Source organism: Protopterus annectens, chromosome 4.part1 (genome assembly GCF_019279795.1).
Source record: "Protopterus annectens isolate FY-2018-M chromosome 4.part1, PAN1.0, whole genome shotgun sequence".
NCBI lineage: Eukaryota > Metazoa > Chordata > Ceratodontiformes > Protopteridae > Protopterus > Protopterus annectens.
This window is the reverse complement of record NC_056734.1, coordinates 261,520,670-261,535,240: the sequence shown is the minus strand read 5'-3', so window position 1 is coordinate 261,535,240 and position 14,571 is coordinate 261,520,670. Positions and strand designations below refer to the sequence as shown.

The following is a 14,571-nucleotide window of genomic DNA, read 5'->3' as shown; positions in this document are numbered from 1 at the left end:
TTGATTGATTTGTGTTCATTCATTTGGGTCTACCCATATCAGGGAAATAATACAATTCTGTGTCAGCAGTAATATGGAGTTCTTCTCACTGGTTTAAGAATCAGACATATCATTAAGAGCAATGCACTCACTGACTCCATGTAAAAGAGTGGGGGCAACATAATTATTAAGTTCTGGAGTGCTTAATAAGAACAAAGGTACCCTGGAAAAAGGTCAACCTGGAAAATCATGAATGCAAGCTTTGATTTCAGAGGGGAGAAAGAAATAAATAGATCAGTAGATCACTATAATATTATTTTCCAAAATGTTACATATCCTGATTTGCACTATCATTCTAGAACACTGGGTGACAATGCTGGTCAGACTGGTTTTAACCTATGACATTTGCTCACTTTATACCATTGTTTCTGTTGGAAAAGAAGTACAATGCCAATAATCAAGGTATTTGCTCATTTTTTTTTTTATTTAGCTTTGCAAATAGTTTAAGAAGCATGTCGTATGAAAACCAGTGTAGCCTGGGGAACAGTGATGGTATCACTTTTCACTACTAGTTAGCTGGAAGCAGAATATCTCAATTATAGTACTAAAATGAGTTGTATAATGCCTTTTCAAGAAGATCCTTTCTAGTTATTTAGGTGACTTTATTTCTCTCTTGATTCAATGCCACATTCCTGCCTTCTTTGACACTCATGCCTGACTGTCACAGATTTTCTCTCACACAATCCATCCACCTTTTTACTGGATGCCCTTATTTCCTCTTACCTTTTTCCAGTCTGTTCCAAATCTTCTTCACCAAATTGTCTTCTGCTTTTCTGCACATGTACAAATCACTGTAGTCTGGTCTCTTTGATCTTTTCTGCAATTGGTGCTACTTTGGCTTCTGTTTTTTTTTTTATTTTCAATCATTTTTCTTTTTCTTTTACAATTATATATGACACAAACATTTCAATCTTTACAACATGACCATAGGAGTATGTTATACATTAGTGTAAATACCATAAGGTGAGGTCATACAACACATTTATTTACACTATTTACACAGATGCTTTCACCATTAGCTCAATTGTTATACAAAAAAAAAAACACACACACATTCTTAATACCCGAACTATGATTAGTCTGTCAAATCCTGAATGAATTTCTAGGTTCCATTAAAGTGTATTCCTAAGTTGCTATGTGGTTGATTATGCTAATAATATATTAAAGGTTTGTTCCCAAATTTCTCTGGACTACATGTTTTGGTTTCTTTTATCCATTATTATTTTGTGAGCTAAAAGATGTTTTATGGCTATTTGTTTACAACCCTCCCAAGATATATTCAACGGATCTAGCCATTTGAGAGCTATATATATAGTTTCATTAGTAGAAAATTTATTAAGAGTGTATTTGCTTGTTTTTTTGAGGATGTTAGTTGGGAGAATGTATAATAAGGCAAATTCCCATGTTAATGTTGATGTTTGGTAGCCCATCTTTTGTAACTGTACTTTGAGATAATTCCATAATTTGTACACACATTTGCAACTCCAAAATATATGCAATAGGTCGGCTGTCTGGTCCTTACATTGTGGGCATAGTGGTGACCTCAATGTATTGAATTTGTGGAGGATTGCAGGTGTGAAGTATGCATTATTATTAAAGCTGTGTGTAAACTAATTTTATAAGTGGCATAATCGTCAGTATTAAACTAATTGCTTGGGTTATCTGTTGGTCATCTATGGAGGGTTTTAGTTTTCTCCAGTAGTTGGTAAAAAGAAGCTCCTTCTGGAATTTAATCTTGCTTATCATTTTATATGAATTAGTAATAGTTTTCCTTGTTGAAAAAATAGTTTTCCAAAGCAAATTGCAAGTTTCTATGTCACTATTGGATATAGTAGTGTTTTGGAGGTAACTGGAACACAGTTCAATGATTTGTCTTAGTATTATTATTTAAGATTTGGAGAGATTTAAGTTAGTCCTAATTTCCTGTATTGTGCAATTAAGATATGGGAAGATATCTTGGATCGTTTTGTCTTTTAGATGGGGAAAGCATTCTAAGTCTAGCATTTTATGTATTTTTAGGTTTGGGATTTTATGGAGAGGTTGTAGTATCATTATGGCTTGTCCAAGGTTCAAAGATTGAAAAAGTTTTTTGTGTTATGTTGATGGGGTGTTTTAAATGATCTAAAATGTTGTAAGTTTGTATTTCTTTTTGATTCAGGAATGGGAGTGCTTTAGGACTGATACCTAGTGCTTTAATATATCTATAATATATTGTCACTCAAGGAGGAGACCAGTTTTTCTTTGTCGGATCGTGTTAAGCTATTCTTAGTATTCTGTTGATATTAATGATAGAGTAATAGGTTTTAAATTCCAGTAGATTCAGCCCTCCTTTGTTCTTAGGCAGTGTTAATTTTGTATAGGAAATTCTGGTTTTCTTAGGTTCCCATATAAACTTTGCCAGAAAGGTGTGTATTTGGTTAAAGAGTTTCCTATGTATTATTACCTGTGATGTCATGAAAATGTACATTAGTCTAGGTAAAATATTCATTTTTATTATTGATACTTTTGCCATGAATGGTAGTTTTAGGTTGTTCCACCTTTTACAATCTTGTATTATATTTTGCCATTTGAGTGGCTTCTGTTCTTATGTCCTCATTTCCTCATCTGTCCCATGGTGTGCATCCTACCACCCTTCTCAGGTACTTCATTTCCATCACCTCTACCTTCCTCACCTGTTCTACCTTTAATGCCCAGGTTTCTATACCATACAGTAGTATTGGTCGCACCACTGCCTTGCACACCTTACTTTTCAGCTTCTTTGGCATGCTTCTGTTATTGACTACAGCTGAAACTCTATGCCAGTTGGCTGCAGCCCCTCTGATTCTAGATTTGACCTCTTCATTCAGACTTCCTTTCTCCTCAATCACCCCACCCAGATACTTGAAGCTGTTTACCTGTTCCACTATCTTCTCTTCTATCTCAGTTCTCAGCTTCTTCTGGTTTCCCCAGTTTGCTGCCATTACCAATGTCTTTTCTGTACTTAATTTCATCACATGTGCCTTCAGTTTTGCATTCCATTCCCCTATCCTTTGCTGAAGTTCATGTTCAGAGTCTGCCTGTAATACCACATTGTTTGCATACAGCAATTTTGTTGATCTGTGTGGAATGAATGTGTGAATGCATGTGGGGTGGGGGAGGCTATCATGCCTGCATGTGCCTTACACTAATGAGCAAATCTTTCAGCATTGGGTTGGAGGGACCACTAGCCACAAGGAGTATCTCTAAGTAGGTGGGCTGGAGGGACCAGTAGCCATAAAAGATAACTCTTACATTTTGTGCCTTAATGGTACTTTAACATGACAGGGAATGGGAGGGGAAATACTACCCACCAACAGTAATGCTTATATTTCATGCCCTAATGGCAGTTAAGTGGGACAAGGATCAGAAGGGGAACACTAACCCCAGGGAGAACTCTTACACTGAGTGCAGAAAATCACATGCAAGCCAAACAGGGATTGGAAGGGCACCAGATACCAAGGTTTATTCTCGTGATACTACATGTAATGTCAGACAGGCTGGAACACTACACATCAGGGATGCTTTAAGAGGAAGTAGTAGCTACAAGATTTAGTAAAGTATAAGTAGCTTGCCTTAAAGGCAATGAGAAGGATTCTAACTCTGTACCCTCACAATTGGATTATTGGTTCTCTGCACTGCCACTAGACACCTAGAATTGAAACTGTAAGTAAAGTAAGAGTCAACAAAAAAATAAATGAAGTCAACTACAAGGGGTAGGGGATTTGAACCCTGCATCTTTGCCACAAAGATCACTCTGTACTAACTGACAAGCTAGTGCAAAAGAGGTAGTTTTTGACATATATCAAAGATGCTGGGCTTTACTCAATGCATGTAACAGTTATGACTTATGTGGGAGAGGGATGGAATATTATAGTATCTTTCAACCTTGTAGTACAATAAATTATGACAGAGCCAAAATAATGCCAGGACAAAATCAGGGGCATATTTTAATTATACCTTCTAAAAACATAAAATGTCAGTAGTATATTAACAGCTTTTGCACTATCATAGATTTACTGAAGGATATGATGTGTGACGTTCTAATGAGTGGCTTTAATAGCTGACTAAAATCATTCCTGATTTATGAGAGTAAGAGACACTGGGGACATTCTCACAACACAGGGAAAGGCATGATGTATACTGACTGTGTGTGTGTGTGTGTGTGTGTGTGTGTGTGTGTGTGTGTGTGTGTGTGTGTGTGTGTCTGCTTGTGTTTAAATGGGTGTACTGCATGTTAGGGAATGAACAGGGGAGTACCTGTGCTAACATAATTCAGCTGCCAACATTTTACCTATTTTAAGAAAGTCCTGATCTGCACTTGCAGTAGTTAATGTTGATTCACGTGGCTTCCGTATACTGGGCAAAAATGTTCTATCCCTATAGAGCCATTTTTAGACCATGCAAAGTTTTTAAACCCTCCAACATAACAAAAATCACTCACAACCACTAAAATGTACTGCTGCTCAATGCTAGGAGTTCAAACAAAAAAAAAAATAAATAACTCCCTGGTAGCACTCCTCACCCTAGAGAAGGTACACATATGTGCAATCATGGAAACATGGTTCAGTACCATAGAAAGCACAGTGGCTATCAAATACTACACTGTCTTTTATACATTTCTATCCCCCTCAGCTCAGGATAAAACTAAGGAAGAAGGGGAGGTGTCTTAGTGTTCATAAATGACACTGCTAGACTGGTCCAACAACTCGACTCACTTGAGCTGCTCCATGCCCAACTAACCACAGGTGTGACCCCGTATCATATTCTTGCTAGATAACATGAGTGTGTAAAACCACACCTCCAACCTAAACCTCCTGGAATCTCTTAACATTCAGGTTAACACAATACTTATGGGTGACTTGAACTACCCTTCCATAATTCTGAGGTTTTTGTTTTTTGTCAATGCAAACACCCTGGAGCAAGTAGTTACCTCCGCAATTACAGGTATAAATATCTTAGACCTTGCACTCACAAGCATGGGGGGTGCTGCTACCCTCTCATGCATTAACTCTTCCCTGGCAAGATCTGACTACAAAATTATCTCCTTTAGTATAAAAACTAACCTAGAACCCCCATCAAACTTCAAATCTGTTAAGAACTTTGCTAAGGCCAATTACCTCAAACTAAATGCCAGCTTATTGAACTTCCAAACCCCTCAGAACCTGGATGACACTGAATCCTACTCTGAGCTGTACACAAAAGCATTGTACAACCACATTCATAGCTGCATAGAGGAGGAAGTACCTGTCTGAGTTAAACCTATGATTACTGGAAAAAATAAACCACCCTGGTGGACCCCTTGAATAAATAGGCTATTCAACAAATGGAAAAAAAATCTCTGCAAAGCCAGGAAGGAACAGATATAATGGTGCAAATAGACACTTTCCAGTCTAAGCAAACAAATTAGATAGCTGGCCAAATCTGCCAAAGCAAACTAGGAGGCAAAGATAGCTTCCCAGGTGAAAGATAACCATTAGGCTTTTTAATTATGTTCATAAACTCAGGAGAAACACACAGCAATGTGCCGAGTTAATCATGAATGGCAACAGTTATACTCAGCCTGAAAGTATAGTAAACCTGCTGGTTGACAAGTTCAATTCAAACTTCTCCCCCTATCACTTCCTACCACACCCAAAGAAATACCCACAACCACCCTCCTGCCAATCATTATGAGGGAAAACGTCCTCACTGCGCTGGCTAAAGCCAAACAAACAAACTCCATGGGTCCTAACAACACTCCAAGATGCTTCTTAAATATCTTAAAACAGAATCTATCAAGGCTACTATAAACTCTCGTTAACCACAGCCTCCAGACAAGCTTTGTCTCAGAGGAATGGAGGACTGCATCAGTTATCCCTCTGCACAAGGGGGCCCATCAACTGACCCAGGGAACTACAGACTCATAAGCCTGACCTAGTCTTATCTGCAAGGCCATAGATAGAATTATGGACCTGATCAATAATGACATAGAAACTCTCCAAAGCTAAACTAGACCCAACCCAGTTTGGCTTTGCCAAAGGAAGCTCTTGCCTGCTTAGTCTTTTGGACTTCTCTGAAAAAAGTCACCAGAGTCATGGATGAGGGTAAAATGGTTCACACCACTTATCTAGACCTGGCCAACGCTTTTGCCACAAACTCCCAATCAGGGATCATTAATAAACTTACTGAGGCAGGTATAAACCACTATATTATCAAATGGCTAGCTAACTGGCTCATTGAGGGGACATGTGTTCATAGGTTCATAGGTTCATAGGTTCATACTAGGCTATCTGCCCTGGGGCAATTATAGGCCTAGCCTGATTCTGTATGGCTTACGCCACCCCTTGATTTGAGTATACTGTGCCCTTTTTAAGGTTTAGTTTACTGTGCCTCTGTCTAATAGTGACACGGGAGTAATCCCTGGGACAAACCTACGATCCCCCATCCACTTATCGAGATTCTTCTTGAAGAGATTCAGTGAGGTGCTCTGCCTCACATGAACTGGAATTCTATTCCAGAGCAAAGGGAGCCTCTGGGTTATGAACCTCTCCCTCCAGCAAGTTCTATTTATTTCTGTGCTGAGGTTCAAGTCCCTCAAGCGTGTGGCTCTAAGGGATTTAGATTTACTGAGGTGGAGCATGTCCATTAATTCTGGATTTGACATAGCTTTGTATGTCAGGCATAGATCGCCTCGAAGTAGGCGGTATGAAACTGAGTAGAGCTGGAGTTTTTTTAACTGAGCAGCATATGGCATCTGTTTGAGACCCTTGATCCTCTTGGTGAGATACTTTTGGGGTCTTTCTAATTGCTGCAGGTGTTGGGTAAGGTACATCCCAAAAGGGGCATTGTATTCTATGATGGGCCTGATGAGGGATGAATAAAGGGGCACGATTACCTCTCTTGATCTAGATGTGAAACCCTTCGTGATGAGGTGGGCTATGTAGAAGGTCTTTCTAACCACTTTGGCAATGTGGTTTTCAAAGGAGAGATTGCTATCAACTTGGGTCCCCAGGTCCCTAATAACTTTCTCTGTACTTAATGGGTTTCCGCCTATGTGGTAATTTGTGGGCACATTGTTTTTGCCAAAGGGTATGACTACACATTTTTTGGCATTTAGCTTTAAACCATGGTGCTGGCACCAGTTATCTGTCTCTGTGAGACCTTTTTGAAGGATGTTTGTGTCAGCTGGAGAGTTGATTATGGCGCCCAGTTTGCAGTCGTCTGCGAACTTGGTGAGCCATAGTCCTCCCACGTTTGCCTGTACCTCGGAAAAGTATAATACCAAACAAGAGTGGTCCCAGGACAGAACCCTGTGGGATGCCACTTGTGACCGGTTTCAAGTCTGACATGGCTCCAGCAACTCTCACTCTGTGGGTTCTGTCTTTGAGCCAGTTTGCGACCCATCTTGTGACATAGGGGTTTATATTTAAGCTGGATAGCTTATCTATGATGCCCGAGTGGGGTATTGTGTCAAATGCCTTTGCAAGGTCCAGATAGGCTGTGTGGACTACCTTCCCTTCATCTATGGCTTTGGTGACTGTTTCAAAGAAGTCAACCAGGTTCAAAAGGCAGGATCTGCCCTTGACAAAGCTGAACTGGGTAGGATCTAGTGTCTGTAGGTCCCCAATGTTTTTGTTTATGAGCTCCATGATGATCCTCTCCATAGCCTTGCAGACTAAGCTAGTCAGGCTTATGGGGCGATAGTTTCCAGGGCCCGTAGAGGCTCCACCTTTGTGGAGTGGGACCACTGTTGCTGTACGCCATTCTGTGGGCACATATCCTGTAGTGAGGCTGAGATTGCATAGCTGTTTTATTTGAGGGATTAGTTCCTCTTGTAGTTCATGTTATCTACATAGGTGAATCCACTTCCTGTAAGAAAGCTGTTACTAGCAGTATCCCACAAGGCTCAGTGCTGGGATCCCCTCCTGTTTGCTATATATATTTATTTGAAGTGAAGACCAATGGTGGTGGCCTCTGGCTCACAAAGTTTGCTGATGGCTGTAAGATGAGAGCAATCAGTGAATCCTCAAATGATGTTGACATCTTACAAACAGGCCGAAAAATGTCAAATGATTCGGCCAAAACCATGATCTGCGACTAAATGCTAAAACTGTGCAACCATATCCTTCAGTAAATTACATATCCCTGCAAATTATAATATTGATAGCACACTCCTAAGACCCAATGGTCAGGGACCTAGGAACACAGATAGTATCCTAAACTTTGACCACTAGGTAAGCTACAGTAGTGAAAAAATCCTTTTGTGTGGCTCAACTTATAAGTACAGCCATGGCATCAAGATCAAAGGAAGTAATAGAGCCATTGTACTGAGCCCTCATCAGACCCATAATTGAGTGCAATGCTCCCTTCTGCATGTACCTCACCAGGCACTTACACCAACTGGAGAGGCCCCATATGTTTCTCACTAGAAAAATACAAAGTGTAAGACACACGTCTTATGCAGACTGACTAAAGGACCTATCCCTTTACTCCATCTCATATCATTTAGTAAATGGAGGCTTATGCCTGACCTACAAGGCATTCTCTGATCCAGCCCTGATTAAAGTGTTACATATTTGTAAGAAACATTATATGAGGATTACACTTTCCATGGACCTGAACCTTATTTGTGACTTGAACAAAACTTGCTGGAGAGATAAATTCATACCCCAAAGGCTGCCTCATCTATGGAATAAACTTCTTATCTCTGCAAAACAAAGACCATCCTTACTCTCTTCAAAAAGAATTTGGATAAATGGATGGGGAACCATAAGCTCACTCTTGGGGTACTGCTCATGTCCCTTATGGACGAGGCAGTCTGTAAAATGACTCAGCACTCCAATTCCCCAGAGACCCAGTACCCAGATTCAACCCCATCCCATATCTGGGGAATTAAAATATAATATTGTCATATCCTGAGTATTATTGGCTAGGCTTGTAAAGGTTCTTGTATCATTAGCCTAGTATTGACCTATGAAATTATGAACCTATGATTCAGAGATGTACAAATTAGATAATAATGTCTTTCCTCATTAAGGCTAATGTTTCTCTTAATCACAAAATACCACATAGCAGATTTTTTTATCACAGCCTTTAATGTGAGCAGTCAGTTCTTTGTGAATCCCTAAGACTGTCCCTTACTCATCCATCTTTCTGGACTTTCTCTAAAGTACTTATTTTTATCAAAAAACATAAAAGTACATTTTCTGAATTATGATTTCATAGGTTCATAGGTTGATACTAGGCTATCGTCCCTAAGGCCTATGCAAGCCTAGCCATAACAATTCCCTGGAAATTTACACTGCATATCAGTAGGATACAGCTGCATGTTCAGAGTCATGGTTATTGTGTTATAAATGGGCTAGACTTAATGAATAATGCCTAATGGCATTGCATTTCATAAAAATAGTTTTGACAGAACTGGAAACTGAAATCAGAATACACTGTTCTCTGCAGAGGATCAAGTCTACAAGACTTAAACTGAGTTTGAATGTATTTAATCTAGTAAATGAAAAGTATTTTATATTTGCACATAATTGTTAGCTGTATATTTCTCTGCAAACATATTTTTAATGAAGTAGTATGCCACTTTTCTTGTATAAAATAGAATATACTTTGGGAAGAATTGAGGTCTGTAACTATTTGAAATATCAGGACACTCTAGATTGAGTGTCAAAACAAAGAAAATGAATGGATGAAATAACAGACATATTTACCAAGTCCAAGATGACCATTTCACAGAATATTCCATTTTCTGTGAGGTCTGGTGATATCAGATTTGTTATTTATAAGTTCAGAGGAGTGGGGGGGGGGGGGCTTTCCCACCATATCAGGTGGTGCAGGGTGGCTTGACCCCTACAATATAATAGGTTTAAAGTAGAAGAGCAATGTTTGAGATTCATTCCTCTCCTGAACTTTTTATCTTTTTTTCCTGTCTGTTGGCAGTTGGCATTACAAATGCAGACATTTCAATAGGGAGCCATTAAAGTCACTGTCTCACATAATTGGCTTTTTTGATGCTATGCAAAATGATGTTCCAGCAAACAATATAGAGTTAATGTTTTTTGGACACTTTGCCCTTATTGCCTGTGATTATCTGTCTCCTCCTTGCTAATTAGCCCATCCATTCCACATCATCTGGAGAAGACTTGACCAGATGATGTCATCATTAAGGCAGCCATCGAGGATGTTTTGAGAGTTTGTCCCTTAAATATCTGAGTGACAACCTGTGGGTGGGAGGCACAATAAGCACCAGCTCTGCATGGTCCATCATTTCCACAAGGCGATGACATTAGAAGGAGCCCCACACACCTGCATTAGGCACTATGGAATTGTTTTTCTGACTTTCACCAGGAAAATCCATTCAACATGCATGATCCCCTGACCATGCACATTCTTTCCCCACAGGATGGTTACACCCATCTGCATACCTCTCAACTGTATGGATTTTTCATTGGATCAAAGGGTCATAGGATGTTACTAGGCTATTAGCCCTGAGGCCCTTACAATCCTAGCCAAGAATTTAGTCCATGTTCCACCAAGTCAGCACTCTATGCTACTGTCCAGCAGGGACACAGGTGGAATCCCAGGGTTGCATTTTCTGTTTCCCATCCACTTATCCAGTTTGCGCTTAAACAGGTTTAATGAGGTACTCTGCTTTACATGGAGAGGGAATCTATTCCACAAAAGGGGGAGTCTCTGGGACACAAAAATGTCCTGCCAACAAGTCCTATTAATATCATAGCCCAGGTTAAGGTTGCATGTGTGGGTTACTCGAGTGGAGCTTGACTTGTGGATATGCAGCAGTCCCATCAGGGCAGGGTCTGAGATTGCTTTGTATGTCAGACAGAGGTCACCTCTGAAGAGTCTGTAGAAGACTGAGTAGAGGGACAGGGCTTTTAGCCTATCTGTGTAAGGTAGATATTTGAGGCCATGGATTTTCCGGGTGAGGAACCTTTGCGTGCTCTCCAGCTGCTGCATGTGCTTTGTGAGGTACATTCCAAAAGGGTCATTGTACTCAATAATGGGTCTTATAATGAAAGAATACATGGATGTTATGACCACCTTGTACCTGGATGAGCTACCCTTACTAATGAGGTGAGGCACGTAGAAAGTTTTCATACAACGGAGGCAACATGGTGGTCAAAAGCCAGTTTGCTGTCAACCTGGGTGCCTACATCCCTCATGACTGATTGCATGCTTAGTGCCTTTTTATCAATGTCATAATTTGTGGGGATGTCAGTCTCCCGAAAAGGGATGATGATGCATTTTTTGGCATTCAGTTTGAGGCCATGTTTCTGGCACCAGTCATTTGATTGGGTGACACCCTCTTGGAGGATGTCCACATCTCTAGGGGAATTGATGACAGCACCAAGCTTGCAGTCATTTGCAAACTTGGTCAGCCATAGCCCACTAGATTTGGCCTGCACCTCTGAGAAGTATATCCCAAATAGCAGAGGCCCCAAGACCAATCCCTGGGGTGCACCACATATTACGGATCTACTACTTGAGGTGGCTTTCCCTATTTTGACTAGGTGAGTTTTGGTAGAATGTCCAGATTTTTGCCTAATATTTTTCACCTGATTCTCATAAAATTTTAGTTTTCTGGTAAATCATTAGCAAATCATTGAGGAATAAAGTCAGAAAATAATGACAGACATTTTAGTTTCAGAGTTCATGCCCTTTAGAAAATGTATGCTAATGCAAAATCTGTTATTCTATCAAATTGCTAAGCTTGCAAGAATATTATTTAAAAAGTGTCCCTATTTTTATACCTTTGTCCCTCATTACGTAGGCCCTTGTCCAGATTTCTTGCTCTAAGAGTTTGAGAGGTATGCCCATCCTCTCCCACCTGTGCTTTCAAATGTCCAAGCTGCTTATTGAACTAGGGTTGCCTGGTCCATATTCAGAGTTTTATCCTTGTATATACTAGCACAAGCTAACAGTACAAATGTATATGTCTGAATTATTTCCATGAACCACTGACTGAATTTTAAATGATTCATTATTTTGCATTATTTTCTCATAATATTATTTATGTATGTGTAAAATGATAAATATTTCTGCAACTTGCCACAGTATTTTTACTTCAAAGTTTCACCATAGCAGCTGGAGTTACCAACTCAAACACAGCTTTGGATGTTTGTCTGCAGTCCTTCAGACAGGCAAGATATCATTTCATGATGTTCACATATTCCTCTCTCTGTTCAGACATGATTTATAGGAATAGTTTATACAGCTGTGTAAATGATGGGTACCAATTTCATTTGATTACCAAGGAAATTAATGTGCAAAGGCAAAACCCCATATACTTCACCTTATCACTCACAAATGTGACTTGAAACAAAGAAATCTCAGCATCACAATCAGCAAATGGTTTTCTTCTCAAACAGCTTTGTGTTACAAAATGGGCATATAGGTGCAGGAATGATTGGAAATTAAAATCAGCATCTAATAGTAAGTCAGTAACTAAGTATTCAGATATTTTTAAGTTCTTGCTGACTGCTTGAAAGAACTTTTACAATTCTCTAAGGGGAACTGATTTATTCAGTAGAAGAAAGAGGCTACAGAATTTCTCATGAACTTTTAAATGCACATAAATATGAAGAATATCCAATGTATAGAAAGGAAGAAAGATTCTGATGTTGATTTTCTTACTTAATACAGGTTGTTTTACTGACTGATGAAGAAGGATTCAAAGAAGATCAGGGGGGATAGGAAAGTGTGATGGATGGAGCTTGTTGTTACTAATTAAGATGATAACAGGGGCAACACAACTGCATTTAGAAAAGATGAAACTGTAGTGTGGAAAATTTATTAAATTCTTGTAATTTTCTTTGAACTTATGAACAGGAAGATGTAAGCAATCACCTGATATTCTGAATCTAATAACTACTGAGAATGTTTAACATCTTATTTGTAGGCAAGAGTTTTAGACAACTTGAGTATGTTGAAGCTGGAAAATACTTGTGTCTTTAACAGTCTAGCATGGAATTTGAAAAGTGAATTGATGGCTAGCTGGCTGAGGCATTATCCTACATCACAGACAGTTTGAGTAAACTGAAGGTGGAAAATATCTCCATCATTGACAATATATCTAGTACAGCATTAGAGAGGTGGATGGACAGCTAGCTAGCCAAGGCATTGTCCTATATCTCTGATGATTCACTGGACAGTGGTCATATTTCCAAAGACTGAAAAATAGCTTTGGCTGCTCTACTCTGCAAAACAGACAGCTATATGGAGACACCATTGGTAGAAAATCATAATTATAGATATAGAGGAAGACTAGATTACTTGCTTAGTAGAAATTTTAATCCCACTAGTCTGTTAATTATTCATAATAAAACTTGACAAAATTCTATGCTCCATGCATGAAAGCTAATTTACAGGAAATGGACTTAGTCGCCATAAGAAGTACATGGGGGACAGTCCTGGGGTAAACTTCCTCATTCCGATCCATAAAGCCAGGTTAAGCTTGAAAAGGGACAGAGATGAAATTTGCTTTATGTGGATGGGGGAGTCTGTTCCAGTGTAGCGGTATCCTCTGAGAGATGTACCTGTCTCTCCAAACTGTTGTTTATGTTGCAGAAGAGGTTTAGCTCCCTGGAATGAGTATTTCTGATGTCATTTGACATACTGGTCTATCAATATTGGGTCAGAAGATGCCTTATAAGCCAGACACAGGTCTCCTCTCAGCCATCTTTAGGGTAGCAAATACAGTGACAGTACTTTGCGGTGGTCCATCTAAGGCATATGTTTTAGGCCCTGTATTCTCTTATAGGTTATGTTAACATTTCTAGGTCAGAAAGTCAGAATTTTTTCATATGGTTAAAAGGAAGTATGCCACTAGTCTGTTGTTGTATGGAAAGCTAGTACCTACAGACAAAGGATACAAGGAGCTGTGAACTTCTTGAATATTAATCTATATTTTAGAGAATATAGTAATATAATCACATTAGTAGCCAAATCAGAACGTGTGGCTTCTGATGCATTTATTTAAACACAGGACATATCTTAAAGTTACTCGTTCCATGCATCCTTGTTGTATCATTATTATAGGCCTAAGGTTAAACTCATAACAAGTTTCATAGGAAGTAGACTATAAACCTTGTTGGTTTAGAGAAAATGCTTACAACATATTTAAAGAATTTAGGTTGTTTTCTTTGTTACATGGGTTCTATATATTATATAGATCTGATAATGGTCTAAGGTCATCAAAGATTCTTTCCTTATTAACTACTTAGGTTGGAAAAAGTCAAGCAGTAGTGGCATTGTGAGGGCTTCATGTATTTAACAAAACAGTACAAGAAGGATGAACTCCTACTCAGAGAGACAGATTACAAGTCAGTGTTTCAGAAACTACCAAGAGTTTTATATGCAACATAGATCGGTGTATGATCACATCGGCCTGTGCATGCAAACTAAACCATTGTAGCACTACTTGGTTTTCTGTACTGTATCTGTCTATGGAACTTTTTAAATAACTGCAGCCCTTGTGTAATGCACAAAACATTCTGTGTTTTGCTCGTTAAA

General features: G+C 39.1%; 1 protein-coding gene across 1 annotated transcript in view; it reads right to left on the bottom strand.

The window, feature by feature from the left end:
- Window positions 1-14,571, bottom strand: part of NRROS (negative regulator of reactive oxygen species) — a 146,334-nt gene that overhangs the window by 36,277 nt on the left and 95,486 nt on the right. The window lies entirely within an intron of this gene.